Source organism: Leptosomus discolor, chromosome Z, assembly GCF_034619465.1.
Source record: "Leptosomus discolor isolate bLepDis1 chromosome Z, bLepDis1.hap2, whole genome shotgun sequence".
Taxonomy (NCBI): Eukaryota; Metazoa; Chordata; class Aves; order Leptosomiformes; family Leptosomidae; genus Leptosomus; species Leptosomus discolor.
This window is the reverse complement of record NC_141419.1, coordinates 2,169,261-2,187,562: the sequence shown is the minus strand read 5'-3', so window position 1 is coordinate 2,187,562 and position 18,302 is coordinate 2,169,261.

Below are 18,302 nucleotides of genomic sequence, written 5' to 3'. Positions count from 1 at the left end.
GGCTCCTGGGCCCAGATCCCCACCTCTCTGTTTCACTGTGCTCTGCGTTGCTGTTCAGGAGGGGTTGGCTCACGGTGGCTCGTGAGGTAGAAGAACCCGTGCGCAGGCAGCGATGCACGAGCCTGCAGTGAGATTCCTTTGAAAGCAAGTCCCTCTAGGCATCCCACCTCGGAGAGACACTTCAGCCCTCCTCAGATCTGCACCCGTCATCCCCCCAGGACACAGTCACGATGGCAAAGAGGCCACAGAGCTGCACGTGCATTAGATGTGCCTATAGTTGGGTGGGGGCTATGAACATGCCGTGGGAGTCAGCCACGAGTGTTGCCCATTCAACACCAGCTTGGAGGATTCAAGAAGGCACTTGGAAACTTATGAAAGACCCTGTGTCATTTCCAGAGGTTCCCAATGGTGGTAGGGATCCAGCTCATGTGGACTCTTGATGGGGCTCAGGTCCCAGAGTAAATCCTTATGTTTCACCTGCAGCTGCAAATATATAGTGACTTTTGAGGCTATCAGTTAACCCCTCTATGCTGTCACAGCACCTCTAACAGGGAGAGCTGCATGTGGCTACCGTGAAGAGGAACGCACTGAGGTGCCTGAGGTCTCATGGGAAGGAGGAATAGACAAGTATCACACCTGAAGAGGTGGAAACTGTCACTACTCCACTGGGTTGGACAGAGCTCAGGTGATTTACACCAGCAAAGCGTTGTCTTGAGCTGCTCTGTGGGCTGGGGTATGAGTTGTATCAGCAATTTCAAAGGAACCTGAAGGTATCACAGGAAGGTTTTTGGTTTTTTTTTTTTTCAAAAATTAGAAGATCTGTGCCCTCCCCAGCCCTATCAAATCCTGATCCACGCTCAGATCTGAACACAGAGCCTCTGCAATGAGTACATATAAGCAATAAGCAGTGAGTAAGCCCCTCTAAAATACAGTCACACTCAAGAGGCTGGGGTAGATGGAGGTGGTTTAGCAGTGTGGCTAAATAAAAACCATCAGCGCTGTGTTTGCTTTTACTCTGTGTTGCTCACAAAGTTATACAAAAACTGCCCTACTGATCATTGAACACTCCATAAAACCAGGAGTGGGAGGCCTGGAGTGCTGCTAAATCCAGGAAAAGAGCAATCTCGCTGCAGATGTCTGATAAAAGAAGCATAAAAGGCAAAAAAGAAAAGGTCAAATAAAAATGGCTGTGGAGGCGGCTGTAATAGCAACACGTCCCAGCCACACTGCCATTGATTCCTGGAGAACGTGCAGCAGTTTCAGGGAAAGTCCAAAGTCTGTAAGCTCATCAGTAAGAGCTTGAAATACCAGAAATGTCTCCAAACTTTACTCATTTCTGCACAGATAGGAAATAAGCACTTTATTTGTTGGAAGGAAACCTGTGAGGAACCTTTGCATTGGTCTGCCTGACACTAACTATTATAAATATTTCCTGCAGCCTTGGGAGAAACTTTAACCTCTCCATCCCTCCAGGATGCTTTAAAGCACAGCAGAGGACCTCCTGCCTCAAGAGGCATGACCCCTTTGTCTTTTCAACTTGTAGCAGGAGTTAGTCGAGGTGAAAATACGGTCTATTTTTAAATTTTATTCATTTGGGAAAGTTTTAGAGGCAGATCGAAGGTTGGAGGGATAACTATTAAATTGGCAGTACTTTGACTTTGTAATCTAAATAGCTTTCTTTTAATCAAGCAGTTTGTGGGTGGTTTTTTTTAAATGGAATGTTCATTGCTATTAGAGAACCCAGCCAAGCCTGAAACCCCTTGTGCTATGTATACTACACACGTAAGTAATGGTCCAAGAACCTCCAGTCTGTGTAAACAAGACAGACGACGGGCTGGGAATGACAAAGAACATCTAACCAGAGTTGCAGTGCAGGCTGGTAACCTCGCCCTGCACTAAGATTACAACATGAGCACAGGGCAATGCAGAGGCAGATACATTGGTTTAAGATGACCAGGAATCTCTATGCATCAGACTGCCCAACACGCCAGGGAAAGAACAGAAACGAGCAGTCACATCGAGCCATGGAGCCGTGTCAGCCTGATGCTTTTTCAGCCAACAGTTGGGTGAGGGCACGTGGAGGTCTTCAGGCAGGGCTAGGGCTGACAGAGCTTGGCTGGAGCATCGGGTTCAGGAGCTGCTGAGCTAGAGCGCGTCTTGAAGAGTGACATCCTCCACAACGTTGAAGCTCCAGGACAAGATGAACAAGCTGAACATCTCAGTGAGTTTTCTCAGTGCTTTAATACTCCCTGCGAACGCTTTATTTGCACTATGATTTTTTTTCCAATTTAACCTTCCCTCTCCTGGAGCTCACTCCAGACCACAGAGACAGACTTGCTGGGATCCTATACAGCAACACGATCACAGTGTGGAGCAGATTTCAACTTTCTGCAGAAGGCCTAACGTGGCACCCCATGACTGGCAAGGTCAATGCACAGGAGAGTGCGTAGGGCTGTTGTGCTATCAGATGGGGTTGTGGCGGCCAGGACACTCAGCCAGTGAGAGGGGAAGCTGCAAAGCTCCTTTCTGCGCAAGGCTCTGAAGAAATGCAAACGCAAAGCGGCAGAGTGGCAGCCAGCAGAGCAGCATCGCATCTCACCTGCTCTGTCACCCTGTATTTGAGATGAGTCACAGATCAGACTGTGATCAACAAACGGTGTCCACAAAGGGGAGAGAGACCATGGTTTTGGGTGTGAGACCTAACCTCCATGCAGAAAATCTTCTTGCAATGATTCGCAGCGTGCGTCTGATGCTTAGACCTGTGTGCGGCGTGTCTGCCCGGCACCCGACCACCTACATGCAGCCCACCTCCTAATTAGCACAAGAGGGCAAGCCAACAGCCTAAATAAAAACATCAGGATTCAGGAGAGCTCCTTAATTGAAAGGCAGCAGCAGGGATGTTGGAGTGAGCGTGGGCTGGCGGGCAGGGAGCAGCCGAGAGCAGGGAAGTGGGACACAGCGCCTGGGGGAGAAAGAAAGGGCACGTTCCCTTCGGCTCTCCCAAAACTGCCCCATGGGACCGTCCACTCTCAAGCAAACAGCCCACGCAGCCCTGCCATGCTTTCCCTTTCCCCCGATGGCAGATTATTATCTGCAGATATGCAAAATAATGCAAATGAGGCTATAAAGATGTTAATTATGCTGAAGGAATTAACTGCTCATTAACTCAAACTTCCTGCTCAATTATTTTCATTACTGTCCCTCCTTTTCCAGTGAGAGGAAAGGACACGTACCAGCCACGATGCTCCCCGGCAGTCCCCCTTTCCCACAGCCTTCCTACGGCAGTCCTGCCCCACGAGGCTGCTCAGCCCTTCTCCTCGCCACTGGTGCTGCTGACCTGCTGTCTGGGCACACTGCTTCTGCTAAGGGCCACGGCGAGTACTCCAGAAGGCAGGACACACGGCAGGTCGCACGTCTGGGAGGGGGATCTGCTCCCATCTTTGTCACTGCATGACTTGGATTGTATTAGATCGTGTCCCCGCTCCTCAGTTTCCCCATCTGCGATATAATAAGGCTGATGAAGAGCTCGGAAATCCACTTATGGAGAACAAGAAATGAAAGCCTGAGGGGGTGTTAATGTTCAAATAAGATTCGGCAGCATGTTAGGAAATGTATTGTGAAGAGTCACTTTGTGACAGCCAGGGAAACAGCCAAGCCATTTAACACTGACAGTTGTTGCCATCCCTTGTTTTTGTCCACAGATATGCCTGGACTGATATCCCAAGTCATTCCTCACGTTGGCAACTTTCATCTCTTCCCACTCAAGCAAGCCTTATAAACAGCCTGTATTAAAACAATTAAATTACATGTGCAGCCTTTACACAAATACTGGCACCGTCATTAATGGCAGCACTTACAGATGCGAGCGGTGTCTGCCTGTGCTTTGTAATCCATCAGGGAGAAGAATCAGATTTGCCAGCCAGTTCAGTTAAAATATTTAAATGAGAGGTTGCTGCACTTCAAGACAGAGGAAATACTGCCAAGGAATGTATCTGAAAAATCACAGCTCATCGTGACACCTCTCGAAGGGCCATTTAATCTGATCTGCATACCAGAGATACCCACCCATGCTGCCGAGTCCCTGCAGCCTGAATGCTGCCTGACACACGTTGAGACCTGCCCCAGAGAAATTAGGAAATGAGCTAAATCCAGGCTGGAAAGGCAAGGAAAGGGTAAGTAGTTTCTCCGGCACTGTAAGAAGTCAAGAACAGCTGCACAAGGTCAGCCTGCGCGTCCCTCTAGCCCTGTCTCTTCTCTCAGACAAGACAGAAGTGAATGTCAGGGCAAGGGTATGACAGAGCAAACATATATCACACTCCCCTCCTTTAGTACCACCTCAGCCTTCGAGCTTTTGCAGTTGACAAGTGATTTCTACGTGGTTACTACCCCTCAGTGGGTTTCCTCCCATGCATTTGCCCACTTCACCACTGTAAACCTGCAGCAGACTCCTGCAGCGAGGAGTCCCACAGCCCAACTCCACCGTGAAGGAAGAGTTGCCTCCTTTCATCTGCTTTGAACCTGCCTCCTGCTGACATCATTCACATCCCCTACATCTCACTCTGGAAGAGATAACACATGGCAAACCCCCATTTCTTCCTACCTTCCCTCACAGGGGTGAGGTCATGCTCCTAGAGCATCACTGAGAAGGTTGGCTGAGCAGGGACTGCTGCACGGGGCTCTTCCTCATCCCATTTTGATTTTGCTTAATCTCCATTTTATTTGTACAGGTGAAGCCATGTAGTACAATGGAGCGATAAACTGGCCAAATTTTTAAAATTTGGATGGCTGTTTTCTCTAGCTGGCTCCGTTCCCTGCTCCAGTTCAGCAAAGCTGTGGCTCGGGCACTGCAGAGGGATGCCTGAAAAACGAGCCGCCAGAGGTGGGAGACGTCCCTCCCACGTGCATTGGTGGCTGCTGGGATTGGCAGCCCAGAAACCCCAGTGCTTGGTGTCCCCAGCAGACCTAGTCCAGCACCGAAGCCCCTGTCCCACCGCAGGGCTCAGTGCTGGAGAGGTCCGTGGCAAACGCTGCTCTTCAAGTCAGAGGTGAGCTGCTAGAAGAGCCTGGGAGCTGGGAAAAAGAAAACAGCCCTGGGAAGAATAGGCTTAACAGAAAGAGTCTTGCCTTCAACAGCAAGGTTCAACCAGTTCTTGTGGTCTGTAACTACCAACAGAGGGAAAAGATAGCTGGTACTGGGAGATGCTTTCATCCAGCAGACAAAAGCCTGATGAATCCAATGGCTGGAGGCTGAAGTTAGCAAAATTGAAACGTAGGATGCAAACATCTAAGACTGAAGATAATTAACAAGCTCCCCAACGACTGCTGCTTAGCTGTTACAAGAGGATCACAGGCAGAGCGGACGAGCTGCCCATGTTGGGGTTAGCTGCCTATCCCTGCTTAGCACTGCATGGCACGTAGACAGCAAGGCAGGGCCGGCCCCAAAGCCCTGGGAACCGAGCTGGGGTTTGCCCAGATATGAGAAGACAAAGGAAGGCCCTAACCCGCCTGTTGTCCATGACACACTGCCCCACAAGCTTCATACTCGTACTTTAGCATTGCAGGAGGAGCCACGTGGACTCAAATCCTTTTCTGCTTGCAGAATGTCCCTGGGTAGAGCCAACCCATGGGACACAAAGAAAATTAAAGATGCTGAGTAACCCCCCAGCCATGCCACACATGGTGATTTTAATGAGCAGTCTGTCACTAACGCCTTCGCTGTTTTGTGGGTTGTGACGTGTTGTGGGATGTGTCACGCTGATGTGTTATGGGGGATTTAAGTGCCTGCTGTGATGGCTTTCCTTCAGCCTCTGCATTGTAGGGGCTGCGAATTTGCACGGGGCATATCGTGCCTGATTAATTTTATGGACTGCAGTGGGTCAAGGCTGATTTCTTTTCCAAATAAAATATCAGTTTAAGACTAACTCCATGTGCTTGCTAGCTTGGGGACATGGGGTGCCATTTTATTGGCTCGTGTAGATTGCTTGCTGGCTGTTTTTATTCTTTAATAAAACCTTTTGGCAGAGCTGTGGCTTCTTGTTGCCTTACAATTAGGGAGAGAACAACCAGTGCTCAACTCCGACACAGAAGTTTATGAAACCAGCAGAGATATGCAGGGAGACCTCTAAGAACAATGAAGGCAGAGCTGCTAACGAGAAGGAAATGTGTTATTTTTAGCTATCCAAGAAGGTGGAAGGTGAAAAAAACAACACAAGAACAAAGAAAATCTATAGTCCAATCCAGGAAGCCAAAAAGCGACACAGAAAAAAAAAATAACAAGCTGATTTTGTGGCAGGGTAATTCTCTCACTAATGGGAAGGAGGGGACTTGGTAGCTGGCAGAGCCTCCGGGGTGGGAGGGGGTCTGCTCAGGACCTTACTCTCCACCATTCAAGGACCCAAACTGGGGCGAGCTGAGGTCTCCTCTCAGCTCTGGTCCCTGAGCGGGAGCAAGGCTGTGTGTGCATCCAGCAGACAGCTCAGCTCATTAACAGAGCGGGGACTCTCGCAGGCCATCGAGACAGACCTCCAGCTGCCCAAATCTGCAAGCCAGGGCAGGGAAGGAAAGAAGCGGATGAGCTGATGTGAGAGCAAAGAGCAGCAGTGCTGGCAGTCCAGGGGGAGAAGGGACTGACCAAACCCTGAGCTCTGTAGAGAGAACACAAGAGCAGAGCACTGTGGGATGCCCGTGCAAGGCTCTTGGCAAACACTAAAACCATCTGTGCGTGCAAACCCCGCAGCCCACTGTGGGAAAGGGGCTTGCTGGTGTGGATGTGAGGGTAGGGCGGCAGGAAGGTGACGCAGTGAGGCTCAGTGAGGCGTTCGGGGAGTCAATAACTTGCCTTCACCAAAGAGCTTGACTGTCCCCAGGGCTGTGATAGGCAGAGAGACCTGCAGCAGGGAGCTGCTGCCTGGCACCGAGAGCAACGGCTTTGGCTCACTGCTCCAACACCCAGATCAGGTTTTGCTACCACAGTTACAGCAGCAGCTAAGGGATGGGGCACAGAGGCCTGTGCTGGGTTTAGCATCACAGCGGGTCCAACTGGTTGTGTAAGTAAACACCAAAACCAAAATTCCTCTGTCAGAGGATATGCATTTGCTAAAGTCCAAGTGCACAGACAGTGGAAGAACAGAACAAAGAACACGACCAGGAAAGAGAAGGGGGTTATGTTTTAACACAGCTATTCCCATTTCTAATGGGAAACATATTCCAGGCTGGAGCTGACTCCCTGCCAGTGAAGCATCCTCCCACGGAGGGGTTGCTGCATTATCCTGCGCTATAGGTTAACCAGTGTCTTTGCAGATGAGCACCCCACACAGCAAAAGCCTGATCCAGCACCAGGGAGTGCATTTCCAGCCAGAAGCCGTCTCACCGGGAGCACCCTGGAGCCGCCAGGCACTGAGAGAAAGTGACACTAATCAGCTGGCGAATACAGCGTAGGAGCCAAATTAGGAGAATAAAACCTAATTGACTTGTCCGGCAGCTTTGTCAAGGGACTCTAAGGCACATCGCTGCTCTCCCAAGCCGCCGCATTGCATTCCCACGGCACCGCAGCGGGGCCCGGAGAGAACGTTTGCTGGGAACCCGGGGCTTTGCAAATCCTCCCAGTTCCTCCGAGCATCCAAAGGAGTGACGCTTGCCAGGAGATGCAGGCAGACAACGCACACCATGCCCTGCCTCCTCCCCAAGAGCGGAGCTGCTGGTTCCTGAAGCCGGCAGGGAATGCCGTGTGGACAGGCAGAGCTCCCGCTTTTGGCCACGCAGCTCTGCTGCTGCCAGACAGGAGCTGCATGAAGGCTGTGGTCCCCCCAGCAGAGCCAAGCACCCCCTCTCCTCAAAAGGATGGTTTGGTAGGAAGGGAGCAGAAAAAACCCTTGGCAAGGAATAGGAGGGGCCTCCAGAGTTGACTTCATGGCTTCTTTCTTTGATTGTTAAAAATATTTTAAAAAAGAAATGCATTCCCACTTTTTAACCCTTTCGTCCTGCTCACATTTTTGCATCACTTTTCACCTCGTGCTGGTCTCTGTGTGCCTGCAACGCCACTGGTTTCAGGTCAGTCAATTGGAGGTCGTACCTGCTAAGCTCCAGTGCTATGGGGTGGACAATGTCTTCTGCTGTAGGTTCACAAATACCTGAAACACATGAATTGGTTTGGCGTTGCCTGGATTGCTATGACCATCCCAATTTAGTTCAAGCTGTGCAGTGAATTACACCAGAGAAAACCATTTGCTGAGAGGGAACCAGTTGGTTGCTGTGGGTTTAACGCAGACCAGCTCCCTGGTTCACCAGGAGGTTGCACTGATCGTGCACATGCTCGTGCAAGGGGAGGGTGTGGGGAGGAGGCAGCAGTGGCAGGAGGAGAGCAATTTGTTCTTGCATTTCTCTGCCCTAACTGCAGCTGAAGATGTTTAAGAGATTCATTCAGCCTTGGACATGTACCTGGGACACACCTCTGTTAGGACCTTTGTCTGGAACTGCATGTTTCCCTTTCCCCAGCCCTGTCAGGAATGTGTTACCACGCGTGGAACAAGCCTTCCCTCCCCTCGCATTTGGCGGTCACCACCCAGCTCCCAGCTCCGCCTGGCCGCCATCGCCCAGTGCCCCAGCTGGGCTTTCAAACAAGGCTTCCCCAGCAGAACATCCACAGACTTGCCCAAAGAGGATTGCAGCTGCTCTGGAGAGCACGGCCAGCTCCCAGCCAGGACACGGGGGGGGGGGGTGCAGACCTTTGATGGCATTCACCCATCTTGCCTCAGCAAAAAAAAAAACCCAAACCCACAGTGTCAGAAGCCGCAACAAGTTGCAGCGCGCGCACTCTCCGTGCTGCTGCCTGATGCTCACAATAACGATGTGGCCTCTGACTAACAACACTGATTACGGGGTTACAAGCCAGCCCAGGCACAGCCTGGCAAAAGGCTGCTACAAATCTGTCACGCTCGGGACCCCAGGGGCTGCGATGTTAATTCATCCCCCACGCGGTGTTACAGGAGCTGGCAGCAGTGAGAATGATAAGAGCTGTGATCTCCGTTTCCCATTTGCTTGATCCCCAAGGGGTCTTTTGCATCGTGGAAGTCCTGTGTTAACACCACGGGCTTGATTTGTCTTTTACATGCATGGATTTTACACTTACTCAGCTCCATCAACCGTAGACAGGACATTGCGTACGTTCCCTTTGCAGGCATTTGCTGGTCTGGCCCAAAACGGGCAAGGCACAGAAATGTAAAGGGACTTTTAACATCACAAACACACTGGGCTTCCCCAGACTGGAAAGCAGGTAGTGCTGCACAGCTGCTCAGTAGGTAGTAGTGACAGCAGTGATAAAACTGGCATTTAGCTCTTTTATAACGGCACACCTGAAAGCACCTGCTGCAGGAACACATTCCCAAGCCTGGAGATGAGGGATGAGTTTGTTCCCCACCACTAAAAGCCCAGCTCTGTCTCCCAGCCACGTGCTTTGCCACCAGCACAGCGCCCCGGCTCTCGGCACGTTTGCAGCCCACTCCTCCCGGCTCATGGCAGTTCGCGTTTCTTCTCTCAATGTGGCAGTTTCGAAGGCTGAACGTGAAACAAAAGGTGACATTAACATCAGTTAAACTCCTTTCTGTCCCCTCCCCTCCGCCCCGATGCAGTTGCTTATATACTTGTATTTGCACAAATAATGAAAATCCCTTGGGGAAATCACATTATCTCCCCTGCTGGGTAGCAGCAGGCTACCAGTAGATGATAAAACACATGAAGGTAGACAAGGCAAGCTATAACTTCCCTGCTTCTCCGGAAATCTTCCCCTTTTTAGTCCTGATGGGAACATACTTTCGCTCTGGTATAAAAAAGGGGATAGCCTCAACCCTTGACATATATATATACATGAAAAAGTGAAACAGAAGTGCCCCAGTGCTAGTGATTGTTTGTGGCTGGCCTCCACCCAGGAAATCCTTGTTATCATTTGACATTCAAAGCTTTCGAGTGGTGTTTGTATTCCCTACATGGCAGAAGAAGCGTCTCAGTGAAGATGCTTCGATTTTTGGAGGAGGTGGGAGTTTGCTCCTCTGTTTTGCACACGTGACATTTAATGGGGGGTAGAGACTTTTAAATCATGGCCAGCCACGCCTTTAGAGCACCGGTGTTTTAGATTGTGGTGCAGAAAAAGTGCTCGCAGAGAGCAGAAATTGCGTGTTTCAAAAAATTCAAATTATTTCAAAGATCAGGAGTTTCCATTCACTTCTTGTGAGTAAATGAAACTAGAGCATCAGCGAAGGTCTTACAGCCTCCTGTGTGACGTGGCACTCATCAGAGACAGCTTTCAAGACAGTCCAGGGCGCTACGGGTGAACATTTCAAGGCTGTTTGCACAGCAGCCAAGGACGATGCTGGACTGGGTTGGATGAGTACTGGGATGGATGAGCACCAAGATGTCCTAGCAAGATAAAACCACGAAGTATTTAATATATTTCTGACATCCCTGACACAAAAAAGAGAGAAAAGATCCTCTTAAATCCCCCTAAAACTTGAAAAACAGAGAATGAAATCAGCACCAGGGTGAAGGCTGGATAATAACGAGGCAGAGTCGGGACCAGGACCTGAGCCAGGCTCTGCTGGGGCTGGCTGAGGACCCTGGCCAAGGAGATCCATCAGAAGCAAGATTTAGAGACCTCAGCATCCAGAAGCAGTTCATAATGGCAAAAAGAAAACTGTGATGAATCAACAAAGCCACTACAAATATTTTAAAAGCCGGTGTGCTTGTGGGGTCAGAGGAGCAGGACCACAGCACCACACTGGCCAGTAGCTGATGCTGTGTTAGTGCCCAGAGCTGTGCAACGTCGACGTCAACAGAGAATCACCCTGACCTTACCAAGAGGGGTCCCTCCCGCATACCCCTGCGCTGCTTTAGGCACCGCAGCAAACTGCAGCCAGAGGAGCTCGTTACAAGTCTATTGGCCAAGTGCTGCTGTCATTTTCTGCACGAAGCAACAGTTTCCAAGGCTGGTGGATTGAAAACAATTAGTCACTTCTATTCCTTTCTTTGAGGAAAACAGAGGCAGGAGCACACTGTCTGGCAGCGCATGTTGATTTCTGATAAAATAATTCATTCAAATGCCTATGGAAATCAGCTCTGGCCGATAATCACTAGAAAAAGTTAGTGCTGTAAATATAATGAAAACATAATTAGCAATTAAAGACAGGGGCGACAGGCTGGTGCTGCGGGTGGAAAGAATGGGAGTGTTGCTCTGCATCTGAATGCGAGCGGAAAGCAGCAGCCTTTCAGGGCCGCTGTTTTAAGTGCTGCAAGACACTAATTGAAAGACATTTTCCTGGGTAAAGACCTCAGCATCTCCGACAGCTCGGGGATTACTGAAGCACTGGAGAACAGGCTAATCCTGTCCTTCCCCAAAGGGTGTTAGCACATGTGCTCATCTCCCAGCCTCTATACTGCCTGGTGCTCCGCTCCAAAGCAGGGCTGGAAAACAAGGCTTCTGTGAGCTATTTTGGACAAAGTACCTGCCCCGTGGCTGCCTGCCAACCTGGGAGAGGGGGACCTGGTGACCCAAGGGGTCCCATTCTGTCCTCCATCATCTCTCTTATCTTTCTCTGCTATTGACCTGCTTGTGAAAACCTTGAGTTTTCTAAGCTAAGGGTTCAACTTTGGAGGGCATAACTGCAGATAGTGAAGTATTTGAGCCTGATCTCTGTGGGATGCAGGGCACAAAGATCTCCCACTGGGATGGAGGAGTCCGTAAAGATTTATTCTCCTCTCCACCTTTAACGATGTAGAATTAGGCATTTAAATGCGGAACATTCCACGTCAGGTTTCCACACTTTGGCCTCCTCCCCGTGCTCAAAGCCCTCCTTCAGTCGAGAGCAGCAATTATCCCTTGCCTCCTTCGCAAGGACAGCAAGAAGTGTAATTAAGCAGGACGCAATCTTTTGTCATTTGTGTGCCTGCACCTCCCATTAAAGCCAGTGGTAGCTGAAGGGATAATTGAGCCACTGGTGTTTATAAAACACTTTGAGATCTTTGGGTGAAATGCCGATGTTTACGGGTGAAATGCCGATGTTTATGGCTGTGAGTGCGGCACCGAGGGCTTGCACAGAGGCTGACATCCCAACCCAGGTGGCCCTTTCCATCCTACCCATGCTGTGTTCATGCACAAATTCACACTGCAGTTGTTTTGTCCAATGCATAGCACAAAGGCACTGCCTGGCTAGGGCAGTGATCTTTTGGGTCTAACTCTAAGTGACCTAAAAAACCTCTGGTTCCCTACTTTAAAAGCTCAGAAAACTTAAATTGTACACAAGTGATGAGGGAAGGAGGGGAGCTGTGTTTCTGTCCATCATGCACCACTCCAGCCTAGGGACCGCCCTGGGCTTAGATCTTCACAAAGGCAGAAGGCAACATCAGCCTGTTCGAAGCTGAGATGTAGCCCGTTTGTCGGCGCTGGCTGAAAAACCAAACTTCCTTTTCCTTCGGAAAGTCTGACATTTTAAGTGCCTTTTTCAGTCCAAATCCAAAGCCCAACAGCCCAGTTAAAACAGCCCCTGAGGCAGAGAAAGTTCTAAAAATGTTGCTGTCACATCGTGGAAATATTATCTCATACCTGGCCAAGTCTACGCCAGGATCCAACCTAAAATCTGAAGTCTCAGTTTTTAATAAGAACAGGCTTTACCTTAGGAGAGCAAATGTTTGAGTAATGTTAGAAAAATGTCTATATGTTATGGGAGGGAAATGAAAAAGGTGAAACTGTTCATTTTTATGCTTTCCTGAGTGAAAATCTCTTTGCAATCCGTATTTTTCTTTGAGATTTTCGAACGATGACAGTGTCAGGTTTTTCCGATGGAGAACACCTCTGCTGAAAATGGCTTAGCTGCCTCTGTGGGGCGCACACAGGGCTTCACCTGTGCCTTATATCCCCCATGGCACAGCGGGACCCCTCTCTGCTTCCTCATCTGAGCACCCCTCTGCCCCATCCCCACACCACGGGTGCTACCACCCTATCACCCAACGAATGCATATTGCTCCTGAAGACCCCTTCCTAGCTTAGCACTTGATGAGAGGGACTAGGAGTGATTTCTATCTTTGGTTGAAAGGATTTTTGGAGCCCTATGGAGCTCAGCAGTGAGGGTGGTTTCTAACTGCCCTACAGACCAGACACGCCTGGAGCAAGGAAGCTCCTTGGCTGCTCTAGGGATGAGGCAGACTTGTCCTCTGCTCAGCCTCCCTGCTTAGCAGGGCTTCATCCTTCCCCCCTTCTCATCCAAGTGCCTGACCTATCCCGTGGTTACCCTTCCTTCTCCATTCAACACAATTCAACGGGACCAGCTTACCCGAACTCTGTGTCTAATGGGTCTCTTCGCTTGGCTGGGTTCATATCTGTTGCCCAAAAAGATGCCACTAAACCCAGATGACTGGAAACAATTACAAAACACGCGTCCTGCTGTTTGCCACATTGATTGAAAATATCATCCAGACACTGTGAAAATTGACTAAATTTGTCCCCAGAAAACTCTGTGCTGGGGAGATCGTTTGTCTCTTACACATCTCTGAGCCTGGCATTAAAATGGAGAGTTACTATATGTTGCCACAAGGGATTTATATCTACAGTAATAACTTAACACCACGGCAAATGCTTTAATTTCTTTGTAGTATAAATTAGCATACTAATCTGATAATAATGCATTACAGCCCGAAGAAAAAAAAAGAAAAAGAAAAAGAAACCACGCATGGCTAATCATTATAGGAATTGAAACCAAGACAAAGGATCACACTGTAATTTGGCTGAAATTTCATGGTCGTACACGGGGAAGGTGAGGGGATGTAGATCACAAAAACACTTTTAAGGGACCATCAAAGCAAGGCAATCGTGAGCATAGCCAGCCAAAATTTTGACTGTATATTTACTGATCTCTCATCTTCTGTGAGAGGAGCTCTACAGAAATAAAAGGTTTATTATGGGAATGATGCCTAAACCTATGTGGGACTGGTTTAGTCAACCTGTGGTCTGTGAACCATAGAGAGTTCATAAGATAGCAGAAGGTGGTGTGATTGCCAAACGTTATTTTAAAAAGCCAAAATGCCCACACTGAGGTCTTGCCAAAAGGCAGCTAGATGAAGAGAGGGAAAACAGACTCCAAGGACTACACTGAGCAGTCTCCACCGACCACAGCACGAGCTTGGACACATAAACACATGTAGCTCCCCGTGTTCAGACACCTAAACGTGGGTATCCGAGTCTGGAGCTGAACCCCATCCTCAACAGCACAGCAACCTGCACGCCCGCCGCAGCGCACCCCACAAACTGCCCTGACAAAGCCTTCCAGCAGAGCAAGGTCTCAACAGGGAAGGTAATTAAGCATCAGAAGTGATTACCAGGAGATACAGTGGTATCTGCATCCCTTGAAGCCCTTAAATCCAGACAGGGCAGCTTTTGCAAAGCTGTGTTGTAGCTCAACCTGTAATTACGGGCTGGACGCCCATCGGGAGATAAGATGTTGTGGTCTGTGTTTATGCAGGATGAGCTCAGGCTGCTTTCTGTGCTCCTGGGAGACTCAAAGCTGTGCGAGGAACGTGCTTGTTTTCCAAGGTGAGCACACGAGGAGGTTGGAGAGCTGGGCTCTGAGTTCAGGGTTTGTTGTTTGGGGTTTTTTTAAGCATGTTTTTTGGGTTTTGAAGAGTCTCTCTAAAAGAGTGTGTATAAATCCATCATCCTGAAATGAAGTGTTTTGGCAGAAATAGCAGAGAATTTAACTGAAAATAGTCCTGAACATTTTCATAAACAGACAAATTAAACTGCCTTTTGTGGCTGTGAATTTCACAAAGCCCATAATGCAAATATCCTAGTTAAGTTCCCTTAAATTTCTAGAGATGTACTGAGGATTATTCAGCTCTGCATTTGACATTCCTTTTCCTCTATTACATCTGTCAACAGAATTCAGGGTTCTTTTTTTTCCCCTTTAATGTGAAAAAAAAAAAAAATTCTTCAGCTTGCAAAGAAGAACTTTCTAGTTAAAATACTTTCTGGACAAAATAATGCGAAGTAAACGCATGGCACCCAGCTTGTACAGTAGAGCATGAACAGCACAAGTAGTACACCAAACAAAGAATCTTTGCTTTGGTGAGCAACTAGAACAGTTGGAAAGGAATCATTTTTATATCATCTCAAAATGAAAGGACTTCTTAAGTAGAAGTGACTTCATTCTATTTCTTACTTTAGTTTTAAGGAATTCAAATAATTTCTGTGAAAAATGTGATGTTTTATTCCTAGCTAATGGAATCTTTCTCATTTAGTGCTACTTTTTCCACCACCCCATGATGTGGTATGTTGGGCCCACGTGCTTTCTGCTCAGGCGCTGCAGCACTCCCTAGTTGGATTTTTTTTTGGTGGTTTTCTACCTTGTTGCAGTTTTGCTGTCCCATGAATGAAGTGGGATCAATGATGGCAGAGTCTCCCTTTGAATCAACAGGGTTGTTCTGAGTTCTGCAGAACAGAAGCTGACACCCGCCAAATTAGAGCCTTCAGGCAGAGGTTTATAAATTGGGAATGCCCACTCATTTTTGAAGACCACGGAAGGGTACAATTTTTGCAAACTGCATGAATTCCACCTCTAAATCCCACATGTTTCCAGATAAATTATGCTGTTGGTTTTTTTGAAGGCTGCTAGAGAGCACAAGGTAACTCCATGGAAGGGTAAGGCTCAAATGAAACCTGGGCTGGAGCACAAGGAGCTTTGGTTCACACCGAAAATATCCTCGGAAGTCTGGCAACTTCAGAAGAAGCAGCTGACTTAAAAGGAGATGTGTGAGTAAAATCTGAATTGTCATAAGGTGATTTCTAGACTGTTTTATTTACTTTAGCTGAAGATCCGACCTTAAATGGCCTTAAATAGCTGTATGGTAGTGGGAGATGTTTAGAGGTCAAAATATCCAAGGTAGAAAAGGAAAGAAGGAAAACGGGACTTAATGCAATGGGCAAAGATACCAAGATGTCACTCGCCCGAGTCAAGGTCAAGGAAGAGGTCAGAGCCAGCGGTGATGCTCAGGGGGGGCATCCACCAGATTTGCACTGCTTTTTCATTTGCTTTGAACAAGAGGTGAGGAAAATCAGAGGGAAAACAGTTGAACCCAGCTGAGTGGGTGCGAGAGACTCTTGTTCTGCTTGCTGTAAGGGCCTTGCTCAGGCAGAATCGCTTTCACCTTCGTCTCTATACTTTTTGTCCCTGTTCCTGCAGACCCGAACCAACCTGCCACCTGTTTTGCTGCGTGTTGCTATGGCAATTGGAGAGGTGTTGCACAGCCCTTCTGCAAACTGCCGCAGCCCTGCGTAGGCAAACCGTCTCGCAGAAAGCAAGACATCTGAGCTGGCCTTAGGACTAACCCGTAATGAAATATATACAGCTGCGCTTGGCATAGATCATGTCTAATGTTCCCCCTGCTAAGGAGAAGGAATTTAGATAGTCACAAGTGAGGCAGATGGATAAAATGCACCAAGTCAAGACCTTGTCTTCAAAATTCAACCATGGAGGCAGCTGCTTCATGGCAAGAATCTGGAAACTGCTTTCTGAAAAATTAAGAAGAAGAGAGGCAAAATATCACAGGAGAAACAGCTCTGGTATTTCTGAAGCGAGCAATGAATCTTGTGAAAAATATATCACGTAGTCCAGATTTCCAGAGCAAAACTGAGATTTCCAAGGGCGTCAGAAGAGACTCTGGAGACCTGAGTCTTCTCCTCTGAACCACCCTCCCTGTTATCTTCAAAATCCTCAGCCTAAATTCCCAACCAGTGCTGAAACTGTGTATTTCTCTCCAAAGCTCTCCATCAGCTCCATGCACTAAATTTTCCATTTGCAGAACTTTCCAGTCCTCCCAGGTTGCATGATTTTCCACAGGAGATGAGACCCAGAAAGATGGTGCCTGCCATGTCTGTGTTTTCCATGAAATTTCCTGGGCATGATAAATTGGCTGTGATACCAACTTAATTTCTAGCTTGAGAAATCAAGCCACTGTCTTACTTTAAAATATTCCCAAGCACTGCACCAAAATCTTGATGCGTATAAAACTCCTGAGTGCTGGAGGTCCCTTGATGGTTGCCCCCTGCTCAGCCTTGTCCCACCAGTTCACGTAAAAGCATGCTGATACCGGTCCCAGCTGGTCACTGAGTCGTCTCTAGACTCGCCAATTTAACCGGGGTTAACATTAATTATCCCCATCAGCAATTTTAGCCCTGGGATTTCCCCTGAGCCCTGCACAGATACATATGACACGGGTTAAATTTCTAAGTCTTGGAATACCCCAAGTGCCTGTAACATCTGGCACATCTCGGGGTTTCCACGCTCTCAGGGTCTCAGACCTGTCACAGACAGGTTGACCCCTGAGGATATAAGGTCCCCTGGGTCAGGACCTATTGATTCTCCAGTGCTTTGTACAGCATTTGTCAGTGATTAGGGAAGGGGAACTCAGCCCAAAGTGTGTTGGTGTGGGCTATGCGTATACGGACACAGATATCTGGCTTGAGGGAGAAGTTAGATGAAAGGGCATTTTTGTTTATCTATCCCCTCTTTGCCATTTTGGGCTGGAAGGAAGGTAAAAAAGGCTGTTCCCTGATTTCCATAGCCCAGCGTGCTGTCTGAAACGGTGAGTGGCATTTTGCTGTCTGGCCATGGATTGTCGTGGAAAGGCGTTTGTTGGAGGCAGTAGACAAAGAGCTCTTAAACTGCCTTTTCCACCCCTGACTTTGGGAGTAGGGGCCAAGGTATCACTGTCACTGTCCCTATTGTGCTGGGGAAACTGAGGCACAGGAACACTGCGGCTTGCTAAGTAACATCCAGCTGACAAGTAGCAGGGGGGCGGGGAGGGGGGACTGAAATGCAGCGGCCGTCAGGCTCTCCTTGCCATTTTTGGGACACAAAGCCTGTGTCACAGGTGGTGCAATGACAGATTTTAAATAACATAGGGGGCTCCCGCACCCTGCTGAGCAGTGCTGCCTCTCCCGGAGATACCTACTGATCTCATGGAGATGCCCACTTAACTTCTAGTGTTGGAAGGTGCTTCCTTGTGGTGTTCCCAAGCCCTGCACCAAACCCTGGATGCACATAAATCTGTCACACACTGCAGATCCGAGCTGAGGACTTTACCCTGCCAGGGAAAATATTTTTAGGTCTGTCTGGAGCACTTTGGAGAGGGTGACAACCTGCAGTCTAGTCCCTGTCTGCAGCAGCAAAGGCAGTGGAGGGGAATAAACATCCCCTGCACAGGGACAGCTCTGCAGTGGCTGAGGCTCTCGTGATGAGCTTTTATCTGCTCCGGGAAGGTTATTC